We start from the raw sequence: 19510 nt of genomic DNA on the forward strand, positions 1-19510 counted from the left end.
TCTCTTCCCTCTTCTTGTACACTGGGCCCATGACCACACAATGGTGGCTTCACTCCAGGCAGGAAACCTGGAAGGCAAAAAAGTCAGACAGTGGGCTTTCTTCAGGTGGGGCTTCAGGATGCAGAGACCACTCTAATACAGAACTTCCCTCCTTTACTCATCAAAACTGGGTCTCATGACCACTTTCATCTGTGAAACAAGCTAAGATTAAAATTAAATAAAAACCTACTTAAGCTTTTAGGTAAGACAAAGGAAAAGGCAATGGTGATTGGATATTGAATGGACACAATTCAATCAACAGGAAGAATTTCCTACTAGGAATATTTTGCCACAGTGGATGCTACATAAAACTTTTGCGTGTGACATGTCTGCTCAAGAGTAGTCATCCTTGCCAGATGTATGTTCTGACCCTCTTTGCTTCCTTTGCTGACATCACTTCTGGTATCCTTGGCTACCTGCTCCATCCCCCTCCTAGAAGACCCACCAACTCTACACTGTGCTGTAAATGCTTGGCTGGACAGCAGACCCTCTCTGAAAGGACATGAGATCTTCTGTTTCTAGTGTTTCCTGTCATACTTAGTCAAGGATGAACCCCTTGGCCTTAAGTATGGATACTGGCTTCTTAAGAAGCTCCCAGGCAGGGCCTGTAAATGCCAGCTTCTAGTAGAAGGAATTTATTCATCCTCTCAGAGTAAACTTGACCATCAGCAAACAAGAGATGGCAGAGAGGTAGATCACCCCCCTCTTTTCTTCCCTGTGGATTTCTGTTCCCATGTGTATACACCCAAATGGAGGAAGCCCATATGACTGATTAATTACTTGTGATTGTGAAAACTAATTCCACAAATGGGCGATTTAAACAGGAGTGTATTCTCTCATGGGTCAGTGGGCCAGACATCCTGAGTCTACATGTCAGCAGGCCTCATTTCCTCCAAAGGCTTGGAGTGCATTCAGTTCCTTCCCTCCCCAACTCTGGGGACAGTCTAGACTATCCTTGCCTTGTGACTGAGTCATTCCTATCTCTGTAACCAGTCACCTTATCTCCTCTGTGTGTGTCAGATCTCCCTAAAATGCCTCTTGTAAGGACACAACATCGGATATAGGGTCCTGCCAAGTAATCCAGGACATTCTCCTTACCACAAAATACTTAATTACATCAGCAAGCCCTTTTATTCCAGGTAAGCTTTCATTCACAGGCCCTGGTAATTAGGGGAGCACATAATTTGCGGGGAGGCTATCATTCAACCTGCTATAAAATGCTTGCTGAACAATGAGCAAGGCTGTGTTTCTTTGCCACTTATGCCACTTAGGCTATGGCTGGCATAGGGACACTGCCATCTACCCACCTACCCACCCACTCACCCATTCATGCAAGCACCCATTCATCTATCCATTTACCTATCCATCCATCTACCCATTCATCCAACCATTTACATATCCATTTATCCATCTATCCATTCACACACCCATCCATCTATCCATTCACCCACCCAACTACTCATCTACCCACCGATTCATATATCTATCCATCCATCCACTCATCCATTCACCCATTCACCCACACATCCATCCACCCACCCACCTACTCACTCACTCACCCATTCATCCACCTACCAATTCACCCATCCATTTATCTATCCATCCCTCCATTCACATACCCATCCATCCATCCATGCATTCTTCCATTCATCCACCCATCTACCCATTCATTCATATATCTATCCATCCATCCACTCATCCTTCCAACCATTCAGCCATCCACTTATCTATCCATCCATCCATCCATTTACCCATCCATCCAAACATCCACCCACCCACCCATGCATACATGTATCTATCAATCCATCCACCTATCCATCCACCTATCCAAGCATGCACACATATTCAAAATACATATTCAAAAGCATTGGAAAATAGTTGAAAAAGCAGATAGTCCCCACATTTATATAACTTATACATCAGACAAAAGAAAAATATTCATGATACGCTAATGAAACATGGTAAGGATTCTGAAAGTGATATTTCTTGGAGAGCTTGGAACCAACAGTAGAGAAATCCACTCACTAAAGCCTCACTATTCTGCAAGTCCTGAGGAAGCATGAGCTCTCCATCATTCAATACCCATCCCAAGCTGGGCAGAATGAACCATTCTTCTAAGTACTTACTATATGTAATATTGAAGAGTGCTTACCTTGTGCTAAGCTTTGAGCTAAGTAGATGTTGTGTGTGTGTGTGTGTGTGTGTGTGTGTGTGTATTTGGTTCTAAGACTGAACCTCATGCTCAGAACCTCATGTTTGCTAGGCAAACCACCTGAGCCATAAACCAGTCTGTTGGATTTTAGTTTGCTTTTGAAATAGGGTCTTGCACTTTTATCCACAATTATGTCAAATGGTGATTATCCTACATCTCCCTCACAAGTAACTGAGACCCCTGACATGCAACATCACACTCAACTTGTGCTCAGGTTGGCTTCTAACTGTAACCCTCCTGTCTTCCAAGCAGCTGGGATATTAAATGTTTTGTGAATGCATCACACACAGTAGGCATGTGCTCTACTGCTGAGTTATACTCTCAGCCCCCAGATACTTTTCAGGGCTGGAAAATATCCTGAAACATCCTGTGGACTGTGTAAGGCATGCCGAATCTTTTGTTACATGAGACAGGATGGACAAATACTCTTCTTGTATGCTTCTCATGGGCTGTTTGGGACCATCTGCGTGTACTGATAATTTTATATGGTCCTCAGAGACTGTTATAAATATCTAAATGGCTTTTGCCAGAAAAAAAAGACTTCCCATCCCTCATTGTGTCACTGAACTTTTCCTCCAGTCTCATTAAGAAAGGAGGGCACTGATTGAGACATTCATAAACTGCTTTGGCAAATGGCAACTCCTTTGTACAACTACTTAAAGATAATTTCAAAAAGGAAAAAGAAAAACATACCCTTTTTGTAGATAAGGAAACTGAAACAGAGATTCATGTGCACAGATTTACGATAGTAATACTACTTTCATTCCCCAGAGTACTTCCAGGTTGCCTTTCTTTGATCTAAGTTCAAATGTCATCTCTTTCAAGAACCCTGTCTTAACCACTTCCTCTTAAAGAGGCACTGTGTTACATTACTCTTGCCCATCTCTGGTTTCTTTGTAAATACATACATTTATTTATAATTTACTTACACACATGCCCATTGTCTTCCCCTTTAGAATGTGTAAGTTATGGGGGTCTGGGGGGACTGGGGGTCAGGGGGGATGGGGTGGGGAGGGGGAGATGGGAAGGGATGGGAAGGGGAAACAAAAGAGGAGGCAACAATGCTTGATAAGAAATGTACTCATTACCTTGCTCATGTAATTGTAACCCCTCTGTTTGGTATTTTTACAAAAAAAAAAAAAAAACAATGTGTAAGTTATACAGCTTGTGTCATGAGTATCCTGGCCACATAGAGGTTTTTGGACATGTTTGGCCTTCTGTTGATGCTATTGATGAACTAATGAATAGAGCCAAAGTCATAGAACTGCTAAGTGGCTATGTCTTTCTGCAAAATCCAGGATCAAATTCTTCTCATAGACTGATGCCTATCCATCTTACTTTAGAGCCTATTACTTTCTCTGTTCATGGTTCTGAAGGCAGCAGCATCTGCATCAGCATCTTTGTTTCTCAACTCCAGAAACTCCTATAGGGGCAGGCTTAGCTCCCCAGATATTCAGCCCAGTATTTGCTGAGATGGATTGAATATGTTTCCATGACAACACCAGAGGCGGAGCAAAGAGCTTCAAGGCCCAGTGTGATTCTCCTCTTCTCCTTTGAGATTACAGGGCAGACTGTGGGACATTCTTCCTCAGAGTCCCCAGCAGGCAGGTCACCAGGCTAGCTTTAGCCCCAAGGTGTCAGTCAACCTTGGGAGGAGGGTGCCACCTGTGGCTGAGTAGGCTAGCTCTATGTGAAGCTGTCCACAGCTTCCAGCCTGAGGGTCTCATACCAGTAAAATTCCCTGGGCATGGCTGCTTCCTGCCATGTCTCTGACTCAATTTTTCACAATTTTCCCTTAGCTAAAAATAAAAATAATTTTTTAAAAAAATTGATGGAACCTCATAAGTTCCATCTCAGTTCCTTTATCTGCACTGTGGAGAGACAAAGTGGTAAAGCATTTCTTGAGGGCTTGCAAAAAAAAAAGTCATTTGTAGTCACCAGAAAACCTAGAGGAAAAAAGGAAGAAGATAGCATCAACTGCCCTGGCATAGAGCTTGATGGCCGCTTTGGAGGCAGAGGGCATCCTTGGCACTCCAGGGAAAGGAAGTGTGGACAGAGGGTGACCAGCCTCCCCAGGGAACCTGACATAGCAATGAAGACTGCCTCTCTTCCCTTGCTGTCCCCACTGGGCAGAGGTTCAGAAAGACCATCAGACTCCTGGGTTCACACAAGGACCATTGGAGATACAAATGACTTTGCTCCCTAAGATATCCTACCTTACCTATCCAACTGACCACAAACCAGCCTACACTAAAGCCACCAGCACAACCATGTTCATTGCATCATTATTTACCATAGCCAAGATATGCAATCACCCCAGATGCCCCTTCGGTGCATCCATTTCTTGAATGGATCAAGAAATTGTGGTATATATTCACAATGGAATTCTATGCTTCTATCAGAAAAAAAAATGGCCTTGCCCCATTCATAAGGAAATGGAAAGACTTGGAAAAAATCATACTAAACTAAGCAAGCCATTCTCAAAGAAACATATGCGGCATAATTTCTTCATTTGTAGTAACTACAATGTGCCTACGAATCTACAAGGAAACCCAATGGACAGTAAAAGACAAATAATTACACCTGGACATAATTACATAGCACTCTAAACATTCACACAGTGAGAATAAAGGAGACTATTCTTAAGAAAGAGGATCACAAGGGCTCAATAGCTATATGCATATGATCATATAAAATGATGCGTATATACTCTGGTTTCTCTTCAGATCACATAAATCTTTCACCTTTTAACATGATGCTTATTGAAGTGAACTCCAAGAAACAAAAGAAGTTTTTTATTATATTGTTTTTTTATTCTTTTTCTTTTTTCTTTGGTTTATTGCCTTCTGTCCCTGGTTTTGACTTCTGTGCCCTTTCTCTTGTATATAAGTTTATATGATTTGGGGAGGGGAAGGAGAAGCACAGAAACAATGGGATGGAGGGTGAACAAATTCAACAGTGAAACCTACTAGATACTATGTTGGAAATGAACTTTAGGGAGAGGGAAGTTGGGAAGGGAAAAACTAGGAGAGAATGAAAGAAGGGGTGACACTGTTCAAAAAGAAATGTACTCACTACCTGAATTGTGTAACTAGAACCCCTCTGTACATCACCTTTACAATAAGATTAAAAGTTTTAAACGAAGATGTCCCACCTTGCCTGAATTTGCTTTATTAGCAGCATTCCTCCAAGAATTTATCCTTAAGAGAATGATCCTAGAGTATAAACTTCTGGAAAATCTAATAATTTACTCGAAAAAGATGAGCAGATTTCTTCTCTAAAAGGCCAGGTAGTAGGTATTTTAGTTTGCATGGCCCTTATGATCTCTATTTCAGCCAGCAGCCTCTGTAATGGCCTTGCAAAAGTAGCTCAAGACAGTGCCAGGATGGACGGACATGGCTGTGTTTTAATAAATGTTATTTACAAACTCAACTGAGGCTAGATTTGGCCCAGGAGCTGCAATTTGCCAACCCATCAGTAACCTGTAAGTCAGTGACCTTCTCTTACACCTCCCAGGGCCTTTCACGCAGAGCACACAGAGAAGTCTATGAAATGCTCTTCGCTGGAGTATTTATCAGCTAACAACAACAGCACAAGAGAGGTGAACAAGAAGAGAACAAGTGAACAAGAAGAGGAGAACAACAGCGCAAGAGACTGATAGCTGTCCTTTCCAGGTGGAAATGAAAGCAGGCAGTATTAGTATGCTATCAGGAGTGTGTTCAGGGGTTTTAGATTAAGGAGGGCAGGGCTCCAACCCATCCTTGCCAACTTCTAACCAGTTAGGTCCCATTGGGTATAGTCACAAATCCCCCAATCCCATATCTCATCAAGACCTCTACATCCCCTATTTTTGGAGTCAACAGAAAGTAAAGATTGAGCACTGTGGAGGTAAAGGAACCCCTGTCCATGATCACTCTTTCCATCTTTGGGTCTTTTATTATATCAGAAAGTGATTTGTTCTTGTTATCTCAGGGAAGAAGCCAATGTTCCGCTATCCTGATTGAGATTAGCTGCTAAAGCCTGCAGATGAGGGGTTAGCTGTTCTTTAAAAACCAGTTTTGCTGGGTGCCCAGGGGTTCACACCTGTAATCCCAGCTATTCAGGAGACTGAGATCTGAGGATCATGGTTCAAATCCAGCCTAGGCAGAAAAGTCTGAGAGACTCTTATCTCCAATTAGCCACCAGAAGTGGTGCTGTGGCTCAAAGTGGTAGGGCACTGACCTTGAGCAAAGAAGTTCAGGGACAGTGCCCAGGCACTGAGTTCCAGCCCAATGAATGACAAAAAAAAAAAAAAAGAAATAAAAGCCAGTTTTGCAATACCATATTCTACCTACCTTCTTTCCTCCTTTGAGACACTGCATCCCTGTCACTGTGGTAGAATCTAAGACTTACCTGTTGAGGTAGACACCACAGTGGTGATTTCAACATTGATTCTTAGGAGATGCCACCTTAACTCCAGCTATTTTCTCAACTACTTACTGTCTTAGTTTAGTAGAAGATGGAACACAAAGGTTTGAATTGTGCATATACATTTGCTGACTTTGCAGCAGTCAGGCTAGGCAAGGTGGTACTGCAATAACAAATTTCAATTTCTGAACATAACCAGAGTTTACTTCCAACATGGACTGGCAGCAGGGATCCAAATCAAGCAGGCTTTGATCATGGCACCTAGGAGAAGGGCATGACTCATCATGCTCTGACTTCTGAAGTCTCCACCCAGAAGTGTGTCATATCTGCTTAGTTTTCATTAACAAAACGAATGATATGTCACAGGGCTGGGTGCCTGCAGTCCTACTATGCTCCTTCCTGGTAGGATGATGCGATTGCAAGCATGCCTAATGACCATTGCAGACTGGAGTAAAGTCAGGGAAGAGCATCTGCATGCAGAGGAGTTAATAGCCTCATAGGCAGGATGCTTAACTGGAAGTGAAGGCCCTAGAAACAGGAGTTGATCTGAACATTTGTAATGACATACAAGATGAGAACACCAGAAGGGAAAAATAATTCTTGACAGCCAAGTTAAAGTAGACCGTAGACTAAAGCAGATACTCAAGACAACTCAGTTTACAATGAATAAAACAGATTACCTTCTTCTTGGAAGATGTAAATTTAAAAAAAATCTGGGACAATGAAGTCCTCACTGGATTCTACTTAAAACCAAGTGCTATGGTTTAATTATAATCTGTTCCTTCATATGCAGGCTAAAATTTAATCCCCATTATAATGTATGAAGCTAAATTGGATGGACAAGCCTGTAATCCCAGAACTCAGGAGTCTGAGGTAGGAAGACCATGAGTTTGAAGCCAGCCTGGGCTGCATAGGAAGATCCTGTCTCAGAAACAAAAACATCTAATCTAACTTTGGGGTTTGAGGTGGGCCAGGGAGAGTGGTGGTGATCAGGATTAGAGAAAATAATTAGGATAAAGCCCTTGTGATAGAACCATGATGATTTATAAGAAAAGAGAGAGGAGCCATACTGCCACACACATCTCTATGCCCCATGTTTCTGGCTATTTGATGACCTGAGCCTCACTGGGACTCTGCTAGCTAGAAAGCCACCAGAAGCCAAAATAAACTCTGCACAACCAAATGACAATCTGGATGTCGACAGGTGCTAGAGAATCACAGCCCTGCCTTGTTGAATGGGTTCTTATTGTCTTATTGTGGTCAGTGTTAGGGCAACTCTATCGCACTTTAAATGTTTGTTAAAATAAATTAGGAGCCAGTGGCTCACACCTGTAATCCTAGCTATTGAGGAGGCTGAGATCTGAGGATCATGGTTCAAAGCCAGCCTGGGCAAGAAAGTCTGTGAGACTCTTGTCTCCAATTTAAAAAAAAAAAAAAAAAAAACTACTATACAACCGGAAGTGGCGCTGTGGCTCAGTGGTAGAGCTGAGGGATAGTGCCCAGCCCCAGAGTTCAAGCCTCATGGTAAATAAATAAATAAAAATTAGGAAGCATGATTAGTGCTGGGTCTGATACTGGTGCGACCTACACAGCAAAGGTATTTGGCTCTAGAAGAGTAACACTAAGCTTAAATATTGCTGCTATAATATGTACATTTTGGCTGGCTGTGGTGGTAGATACCTGTAATCCTAGCTACTTGGAAAGCAGAAGCAGGAGGATTAGAGTTTCGGGCTAGCTTGAGCAAAGTTAATGAGAGACCCAAACTAAAAAGATAAAGCAAAAGTAAGAAGACCGGGAGCGTAGCTCAAGTGGTAGAGTTCTTGCCATGAATCATGAAGCCCTGAGTTCATTCCTCAGTACCACAGGGGCAGGAAACAGCAAAGGATTCCATCCTTCCTCCTTGGAGTAAGCAGAGATGCTTGACAATCGGATGCGTGTAGGTGCAGAAGAACTCATTCTCTTGAAGTCAGCATGCTCGGGGAGGGTTAAAGGCAAGTCAGAGTTGAAGCCTTTATCTCCAAATGCATGCACGTCCTCATCCCCGGTGTTCCTCTTTCCCTTTTTTCTTCCTAACAGATACATACCGAAGCACAGACCTGCTGAAAGCCTGCCTCACTCCCTCAGGGAACCTGGTAATCACTTGCCATGAAATAAGCAGACCCTCTACCTGGCCACAAACCCAGGCCACAAGGGGCGAAAGGCAGGATGAAGGGAAGATCTGGCTGTATTTTTCAGGACAATGTCACCAACTGCACTTTTTCTCTGCCAAATTGTGCCTTCGCCAACACACACACACACACACACACACACACACACACACACACACACACACACACACACACACACTCTATACTTCATGGAGCTTTTGCTGTAGCTTGAATGCATCCTCCAAAAGTTTCTGTGTTGCAAACCTTGCCCTAAAATCATCCATTAATCGCATGAGGAGGGAGCATCTTGAGCAGGTCATTAGTACTAGGTAAGGTCTCGAGGGTGAGGGCCCTGCAGGGCAGTTAGTGGTCTTTTAAGAAGAGCAAGGAGACCTGTGCTAGCTGCTTGCTGTCGCCTCAAATGATGCCCACCATGTTATGATGCAACCCCCCGTTATGAGCAGAAGCCGGCAGCATGCTCGTGAATGTCTCAGGCTCCAGAACTAAGAGCCAAATAAACATCTATTCCCTTTATAAAAACCTAGGGTCGGGTATTTTGGTATAGCAGCAGATAATGAATAGAGACAGTTTTCTGTCTTTAACTTTGCAAGAAGGCTTATTCACATGCATAAAATTTTGCCAAGTATTGCTTCTGACAGAAGAACTCATTTCTCTCCAGGCCTCTGTCTCTCTCTCTGTCTCTCTGGTTCTGTCTCTCTCTTTCTCTCTCTCTCTGTCTCTCTGTCTCTCTCTCTCTCTCTCTCATGTACACACACACACACACACACACACACACTTGTGGCATGGGGTTCATATCCTTGGAATCCACTCGTTTTATCAAATGCCCCCTCATAGGAGCCAATGGCCATGCAGCATGTGGAGTGGGCAATGCGCTGCTCAGTGTGAGTCTAGGAGACACACTGGTGCCCGGGGTTCTATTTTACAGGATGTCATGTGTGCTCCAAAGGGGAGAGCAGCATGGGGTCCTATTTCGCCTGGACCCAGATGTGTTGGTGCACACAGCCTCTCTCCCTGCGACATCTAGTAGTCCCTCACTGGGTGTTTGCTGTCTGTCTTGGTAACCAGGGCTCTTCTGGTTTAGAGGTCTATTTTTACACTAGAGAATTACCTCCCCCCGGGTGACACAAAAAAATGGTTGCATTGAGGTGAAAGTTGAGATGGCCAGTCAGCCATTTGGGGCTCTTAATCCCCTGAATAGCAGGTAGAGGAGGGAGTTATTATACTGCTTAATCCTGATTACAGTGAGAAATCAGATTTCTATTTCTCAAGAACTGTGTCTGAAACCCAAGAGATTCTTTGAAGTATTTCTGAGTATACCCATGCTCAATAATAAAAGGTAATAGAAAAGTGATAGCATCTCTGAGCAAAGCAAAAACGCGACTGCTTTTGTATGGAACTTGCAGCATAGAAAGTGTGGACTTATTAGTCAAAGGGATGGACTGAGAAACTATTAAGCTATTCCTTCTTAGCAACCAAGCTGCCTTTCGAGGTTCTGCTCAGCCGTGTGAGGGACACAGGGTTCCCTTGGCAGTTGGCTTTCTGCTAAAGCTTTGCCAATAAGGGGCACCACAGAGATATCAGAAGACCTGGGGAGGGCAGCCAGGCAACCCCCTGGATAATCCCCATCTCCTTCCAGCAGTTATGACTTGGGGCTCTCCAGTGGTCCCTTTTTGTACATTTGCTCCCATTCTTGTACAATCAGCCCTTCATATTATATTCCTTCTGCTGAAATATCAAACAAGGTTTTGGTTTTCCTGACTGAACATTGATAGGGAAAGGAAGGGCAAGTTCATTTTACAGCACCTCAACTCTGAAAAAAAAAGTACAACATTTGCCAGCAGTTTTTATTAGGGCTGTCAATTGCAAAAATAACACGGAGATGTGCTTAGGATTTAATATGGAATTTCTCTTTTGCGAGTCCATTATCCAAATAGAATAGGAATGGCAGAAATTCCTTCTAATGCCTGCTGGAAAAAATAATTCGTTTTATTAAAGGATTTTTCCCCACTTGCATTTGGAGATTAAAGAAATGATAGAATTCATTATTCCACCAAACAAATCATTTTACTTATTTTTGGTAAATTGCACTAAATGGGGTCTAATTGCTGCGTCCAGAATAGCATTTCACATCTGTGGCCCCAAAAGCTGTTATTGGCCTATGGACATTTGAGGAAAAGAAATGGCGCCCTCTTGTGTCTGATTGAAATGATACAACACCTCTGCAATTCCTTTTGATCTTTGCAGAAAGACATTTTGGGTATTCTATCTAGAGACACACATGGATTCGGATGTCCAGAAAAACAATGTCCATGCTTCTCAGCATGGTCCAGATACAGCATGGAAACACAATCTGTAAACATAGTCGCTATTAAGTGCCAAATTGTAGAAGGAACAAGAGGGAGGAGAGGTTGGGAGGAGTCTCTGGGGAAAACAGCTGAAAGGGATACCTAGATTTCCCTGTGGGACACCGGTCTTAGTGAAAGTCACAATAAATTCCTTCTGCATTGGTTCTGCACACAGCTATCACAGTGAGGGAATCACCATAAACAGCAAAGAGATTGTCATGCACACAGCGCATGTCTTAATGTACTCCACGAATACCCTTTGTGGAAAAAAATAGGGGGACCCATGAAGTGTTATGTCACAGAGTGGACAGGACCCTCGGGGCCCAGACAGGGTGCAGAAAGGGGAGGTTCTTCTTCGCACGTTTATTGTTATTGTAAAGGTGGTGCACAGAGGTGTTATGGTTAAATAAGTCAGGTAATGAGTGCATTTCTTTTTGAACAATGTCACTCTTTCCCTCCTCATTTTTTTTTTCCTCCTGTCCCCTCCAAATTGTACATTTCATTTTTGGCATAGTGAATATCACTGCTGCACCATTTCTGTGTCTTCCCCTTTACCCTCCCAAAGACAGATACATGAAAAAAAAAAAAAAAAAACAAGACAAAATGGGGGAAAATCCAAAATAGCAACAAAGAAAGAGAATTTCTTGTCTCCATTTCCTGGAGTTGATTTTGATAAATGTTACTTTATATGATCCTATGCACATAGTTATTGAGATTTTTGTGATCTTCTCCTGAGAATATCTTCCTTTGGTCTCACTGCGTGAATGCCTAGAGACCTGTATAATTTCTCATGTTTCAGTGTATTTGTTTTTACCATCCAATGTGTTTACTTGTAGATTTATAGGCACATTCTAGTTACCATAAATGAGGGAAATCCTGCAACCTATGTTTCTTTGGGTCTGGCTTACTTCATTCCAAGTCTTTCCATTTCCTTATGAATGGTACCATATCGTTCTTTCTGATGGGAAATTCTTAAGCTTGTAGGTTGAATACTATTCGGTTCAATGCTACCTTGGCTCATTCCTAGCTGTGCAACTTTGGGCAAGTTATTTGAGCTCTCTCATTCCCAGTTCTGTCTCTGTAACATAGAAACATCCCCACCCACTTCAAGACAATAACATATAATGTTGATCAAGGGTTCAACTTTGAGAACCAAGCCGCCTGGCTTCCAGGGTTGACCCAATCACCTGCTACATGCTCTTTAGTCAGTTCCTGAAGCTCTGAGCCATAAAATAACACAGGACAAAACACTACTAAGCTTGCCAGGGTTGTTCTGAAGACTGATTCAGTACATCTAAAGCACTTTGCCCAGAGATCGTGGATGGGCTGGCTACTTTTATGACTAAAGAGCTTCATGATGCCTCTCCCATGCACAGTGAATGTGACCTCTATTCTTGGCAGCAACTCATGGGCAATTTACTTATTTTGTTTTGTTTTTACCTTTCCACCTGCTTGAAAATACTTGAATGTAGTAATTCCTCCGTTAAATGTCACACACACCAAGGCATGTGCCAGGTCCCATTAAGGGCTGTTGTCCCAGGGCTTCATATTGAACAAAACGTTCGGCTGTATTTATGCCACAGGCCTCAGGAGCTATTGTCAAGAGAGGATGCCCTTTGTCCCTTTGTCCCTCTGTGGCTGCAATGACTGTGAGCACTTTTAGTGAGCCTCGGTCCCTCAGCTGAGCTTCGGCCAGGAAGAGTCATTTCCTCCCTTTTCTTGATATTTACTGTAAATGACTTTTATTTGTTTCTAATTATCTGTTCTTAAGGTCTCTAATTATCTGTTCTTAAACCCCATTTTCCCCACTGTGGGGCTGTCTCCTTTAGGATCAATTTAAGGGCCAATTCTAGATCATGGTTTCCGTTTGGGGGATGAAGAAAATACTTTCTACCAACATTAGTCCTGTGCACTTTAAACATTCAGTAGTGCATTTGATCTCAGCCTAGGCTGGAGAGTGTAGCCTAGGCTGGAGAGTGTGGCCCATCTCTTCTGTTCTGGCCACAGAAAGCAATGGTCACTTCCTTGGCCTTGGGTCAAGAGGAGAATGGGACATGTGTCCCTTTGAGATCAGTCATGATAAGGTCATTTTCCCCAATAAATAATGGGCTGAATATCTGTGCCCATCCCCCCCCCCATTCAAGCATTGAAATGCCAGCCCTCACAATGATTGAGTTGAGTGAGACTTTAGAAGTAGTTGGGTCATGAGTGTGAAGCTCTCAGGACTGAGAGATTAGTGGCCTTGTAAATGACAACTCCAGAGAGCTCTGTTAGATTCTTTCTGCCACCCGAGGAGCCCAGCCAGGCTTGCCTGATCTTTTTTTCATTATTAATTTTATTACAAAGATGCTGGGCAGGGGGTTACAGTGACATGAGTAAGGTAATGAGTACAGTTCTTGTGGAGCCTTGTTACCTCCTCCTTTGTTTTTCCCCTACCATCCCTTCCCTCCCAGCACCCAGGACAATGGGATTGGAAATTCACTGGGGCAGCTGCACACAGATGGAAATGGTGGCTGCCCAAGGAGGAGATGCTGCCCCAGACTCCAGATGCTTCCCATCCACACGTGCACCCTCAGACGGCCACATCGCCCAGCACAGCATCCCTCTTAGATGGTGGCTCCAGGGTGCCTGCTAGCCCAGGGCCTGCAGCTCATAGACTGTCGGCGGCAGCACCCAAGCTGAGCCGTGCTGCACAGCTCCCCGCCTCTCACGCACCAGCTCATGTCCCTCTTCTCTGCAAAGCTTGGTGCTACTGAACCAGAAAAGGTACAGTTGCCCCTTTATTGCGCCCACAACTCTGTATGTCATCTGGAGATTGTCTCTCCTGGACTTTGGGACAGGAACCATTTGTACCCATTCTCCCTTGGGCAGAGGAGGTAGAATGACCTGGCTTTATCAGAGTTCCTCCAGAACTCTGATCCTGATCTCCCGGATGACACTCAGCAGCCAGCACCCAACCTCGCCTCTTAAACCAGAGCATCTGAGGCCAAGACTGACCTCTTATTTGATCTTGGCCCCTAAAAAATGCAGAATCTTCTCCCACCAGGACGTCAGCTGCACTGTGTGTCACATTCAGGGCAGAGAGGAAGATCTCGGTCAGGGCTTCCCACTAGTCTCTCCCACACGTGCATAAACACATCCTTCAAGCCGAGGCTGCTCCCTCGAGGCCTGACCTCCGTGCCTCCTTGCAGTCACACAGCAGTTATGGCTCTGTCCACCTTGCCCTCCTTTGAAGCGTGTGCATTCTTATTTATTCATACAAGACCACAGCAGCAGGGGATTTAGAAGACCGCCATCGGTGGGGGCTGCTTCCAATCCCCATCTGTTTCCACCCCTTCCCCTCCCCCCCTGCCGAGGATGGGGAAGATTTCCTCCCACAGGCTCCGGTTCAAGGGAGATCCTGTCTCTAGCAAAGGACAAAGCACTTGGCCAACTCATGCAAGGCAGAGCTTCGTGTTGGCCATCTGGGGTGTCCCTAGGGAGCCTCCTCTCCACCCCATTGGTTAGCCACTGGGGTGGACCTCTCCTCAGCCAGCCCCTCCCTGTGTCTCCCAGGAGCTTAGATGGCTTGACAGGTCATTACCTCGGTGTCATTTCCTCTCCTCTCCGTGTTGCTCTTTCAAGGGATTTAACTCAGAGGGCAGCAACGAGGCCGGGAGGTGGAGAAGACTTTGCAAATTCTATCTAAGAGCAAGAAACATAATACCACCGAGCGCTTTTGTTCTTATAAACATTCTCCCATGCTGAGCATAGTGAGTACCTGGAAATAAAGACAAGAAGCACGTGGCAAAAAGAAGCGAAAAGAGCTCTCTGCTGTTTAGCTCTGCACACAGGACCCCACTACTTCCCCTAAATCCCACTCAACTCCATCATGGTGAGGGCTAGCTAGCATTTCAATGCTTGAATTGTGGGCGGAGGAGAATGACCTAGACATTCAGCCCATTCTTTATTGGGGAAAATGACCTTATCATGACCCACCTCAAAGAAACACATTCCTCATTCTCCTCTTGGTCCAAGAACAGGGAAGTGACCATCCTGCCTTTCCCAGATCACAGGCTGGCAGTGGGGACAAATGCCCAGATGCTGAGGCAGAGTGTGCCAGACATGTTCTGGGAGGGGCTAAGCTGTTCCAAGGAGCCCCTGTCAGGTGATCGAGATGAGGTGACGTGAATCGGGGTCTGGGAGGGAAAGAAGCTGAGGCAAAAGTGGCCAGGCATCAAGCAAGCAGAGCAGCTAGAGAGCTGAGGGCTTTGAGGTTCTCAGAGAAGGCGTTGTTATAGCTGTATCCCCACTGCTCAGGAGGATAGGAAGGAAAGTCCAGTCCTAAAAGATAAGTAAAGCAAAAAAGAGCTGAATATGGCTCAAGTGTATAATAGCCAGGGGTAGGCCATGTGTTCAAATCTCAGAACCATCACACACACACACACACACACACACACACACAATTCACACTTAAACTCAACATGCTGGATCATGTATTTAAGCACACATGATATTAGTTAGTCATCAAAACTAAGATCATACATACAGTGTCATAGCAAATATCAAAGTGAGCAATTAATACAGGCAATGCCAGTATTAGCCACTAGGGGGAAACCTTGTACAGGTTGCTGCCTGACTTGGAAACAAGCCAGTGAGGGTTCATTCCTCTCCAGGAGTAAAACAAGACAAAAACAATGAAACACACCACGAAATTTACTTTATAGAAATGACATTCCTATCTTTCCTGACAAATAGCCACACATCTATCTTTTGTAACAGTGAATGTTTTCCTGAAAAGTCACATTTTCTTTGCAACCACAAGGCAAGCCACTAGAGGGACAGCCTCCTCCGTCCTCCAGCCTCTAACTAGGCAGCTCTGTAAAGAAGCAGCAGCCTCTGCATAGGAAGCCAGGAAGTTCTCCTTTCAAGCATCCCTCAGCAGCCCCAACTACCATTCAGCATGCACAGTCTCCAAGGAGAGGTCTGCAAACTTGGAAAAAGTGGATAAAAAGCAAAGCTGTAAGCTCCCAAATCATGCAAGCTGGTCACATTCCCAGTGTGACAGTGCTCGACTCCTGGGATCTGTGTGTGTGTGTGTGTGTGTGTGACTCATCCTGGCTCTTGTTGGATCTCCCATCTTAACAATCAAGTCAGCAGCAGGACAGTCAGAAGAGAGAAGATGGATGAGGCCTGTCAGCAGTTGTGCTGGTTTCCATGGTGACACGCGGAGTGCTAACGGATCCTTTAAGACCAGCTACGTGAGTAATTAAAATAAATTATTAAACTAATATCTTCCTAGAACATAGGGATCTGGAAAAAGAAGAAAAAAATTACAAAAAGCCTCTGCTTCTAACAAAAGAGATACATATAACCTACAGGAAAAGAAGCTAGAAAGAAATATCCAGGCATGGTTTTATTGACACAAAAATTTTTAAATATGCAGAGACTGGTGTGTGCGAGTGTATATAAGTATAGGCAAGAGAATCATTCAATACAATCAGGCCCTATAAGGAAGTATTTTGGAGCACATACAATTCTTCCACTGGGACATAAGTCTTCCTAACCTCCTAACCTTAATTTGTATTTTAAAGTCACCTTATTCTTCCTGCAATAACCCCTTCAGTGCAAGTACATCTAGGCCCTTCTGGCTCCTCAGACCCAACATGGACTGTCAGTGGTGTGACCAAAGGGTGAATAGCCTTCCTACTGCACAGCACCTGCTGACATGGCCCCGTGCTACCTTTCCTGTCTCCCTGGCTTCCCATTACCCAACCCCCACTGACCAGCTTCACATGGGTGTCTGCCTAGTCTTGGATATACAAGACTTGTTTTGTGTCCATCTGGCCAGCTTCTCCCACAGCTGGATACATGGTCAAACGCCCATCTCTTATGTATTGCTTCCACAAGAAACTTCTGACAGGCTAGTTTCAAAAGGCAAGACTTTAGCCCACTCTCCTTTCCCATCACCTCCATATTTAACCTTTGAGGGGACTTCGGTCTTCAGCCTCAAAATACATCCCCAATCTGCTCACCTCTGCCATCCCACAACTGTCTTCCCAGGCCAAATCACTGTTATCTCCCACTGCAATTCCCTCAACTCTCCTGTGTGCCCTCTCCTCTTCCACTATCATCGCCAACATAATCTATCATCTCCAAAGAGCATTCTTTTAATCAAAAGTTGGAAGTAACACCACTCTCCTCAAAGGATTCTAATTTCTAGCACAATTCAATCCAAACTCCTTATAACAGCCCATTTGGAAAGGCACTGTGTGATTTACGTATCTCTTTGGGGCAGCAAGGGAGTTCTTATAATAAGAGTGCCAGGAAATATGACAACTTTGACAATTTCTCCACTTGGCTCTTCTCCACTGACCCCTCAACTCAGCCATTCCAGCCACGCTGTTCTAACGGTCCACACATCCTGGCTGGGCACTGCAAAATTTCCACAAGGCCAGAACACCTGCCTAGGACACAAGGTTGCAATTGTGAACAAAACAAAGTTTCTGTTCTCAAGGAGTTCGTGTTCTACCCGGTTGCTCTGTCTCCAAGGTGCTTCTTCCAGGTTCTAACAGGTCATCCATTCACATCCTGTGGAGCACATGGGCAGCCAAGATGGCGCTGGGAGGGGGTTGAGTGGGCAGAGCCTAATTTACAGTAGAGCACATGGGCAGCCAAGATGGCGCTGGGAGAGAGCAGAGTGGGCAGAGCCCAATTGACCTTCCGATCAGTGCCTAACCAGCCCGTGAAGGCTCAGGTGCATGATAGGGTGTGACTTTGACAGTGATTGGTTCCTCTTCCTCCCTTGCCATGCCACCCGCCCTTTTTGTCTTTAAAAGGGGCTGCTCTCTGTTAATAAACGAATTTTCTACCTGCTGGATTTGGCTCCCCGTTGTGCCTGATTGTCTCCTGGGCTGAGGGAGACTGGGGAACGGGCCAGCGTCGCACTTACCTTTCCTAGGACCTCGTCCGTCTTTCGTGGGACGGAGGAAGACCCAACAACATCCCATTGGAATGTTCAAATGTCACCTACTGCATAGCTCTTGTCCGGATATCATCTGTCTACCTCACCCTCCTGTCAGTCTCTCCCCTGACTCTGGTTTATTGCTTTGTTAGTGCCTGGAATTACTTGTACTTGATGTACTTGTTTGTTTATTCCCAGTTTGCTCCTCCCTTTGAATATAAGCTTCAAGAAGATCAGAATACAGCCTTAAGTCACGCAGTATCCCCAGCTCCTGTAGGACAGCCTGAATCATCAAGACTGGCTGCATAAATATGTAATGAGCAGTTCATTGGGGGGAGATTTAATGCATATGAAGCTTTCCCTTTGGGAACATTTAACTATAATTTTCAAGTGTATTTAATAACAGACAGTTTCCCACAGGTATTTACAGAGGGCATAGTTGTCACAGTATTTCTGCAGGGAATCTCCTTCCTTGTCTGCATTTAATGCAAATGACTGGTTTCTGTGTGGGCATGGATGCATGCATACGTACGTACATATGTACACACACACACACATACACACACACACACACACACACACACACACACTGGATAGCACACATTGAATCCACATACAATTAGGGAATCTTCTAAGCCTTGCTGATATCTAGATTATAAGCAATGCATGGAAAACTGATGACATTCTTCTCCATGGGTCTTTGCTAACATATATATCCACCAGTCTACTGAGGGAAATTCTGGACTTCTAATTCCACAAAGCCAGACTTTCAAAGAAGTTCCTGCATCCCTGGGTTGCCTTCATGTTGAAGTTTACATCTTAAGGGCTCCCGAGGGCCTTTCCCTCCTATGCCCCACAACCAACCAACTATTTTTTAATCTTCTCAGGTACTGCCTATGTATTCCAGAACATTCTCTGTAGATAAGAATATGAAAGTGGATAAACTATACTTAGAAACAATGAAAACAACATTTCTCATGACTTAGGGCTACCACTCTCCTGAAGATCGACTAGTCACAAGTTTCTTCCAGCATCCTGCCAAGTGATTTTTTCTTCAGAAATTTAATTAAAAATGGCTTTACCAGTGCATATCCAAGGGAGACCAATTCCTGGCTTTAACTAAGAAAAAAATAATAATAAATCCCTAAAAAGGGTTGCTATGATAAACCAGGAAAGTACAATATAGTTCAGAGGCATTCAAGTGAAAGAATTTGTTGAGAAAGATATTTCTTTGAAGCAGAAAATTCCAAAGGAGAAACACATAACTTAGCACAATTTTGGAAGAAGGGCATCCTGTCAAATACCCCTTAAAAAGCACTGTCGGGACCCTACAGCCACTCTGCATTAAACATCCTGTGAGTTCCATTCCAATTCACAACACTTCTTCAAATGCATT

The sequence above is a fragment of the Dipodomys spectabilis genome, unplaced genomic scaffold (assembly GCF_019054845.1).
Source record: "Dipodomys spectabilis isolate Male_0828 unplaced genomic scaffold, ASM1905484v1 ptg000043l, whole genome shotgun sequence".
Classification (NCBI taxonomy): Eukaryota; Metazoa; Chordata; class Mammalia; order Rodentia; family Heteromyidae; genus Dipodomys; species Dipodomys spectabilis.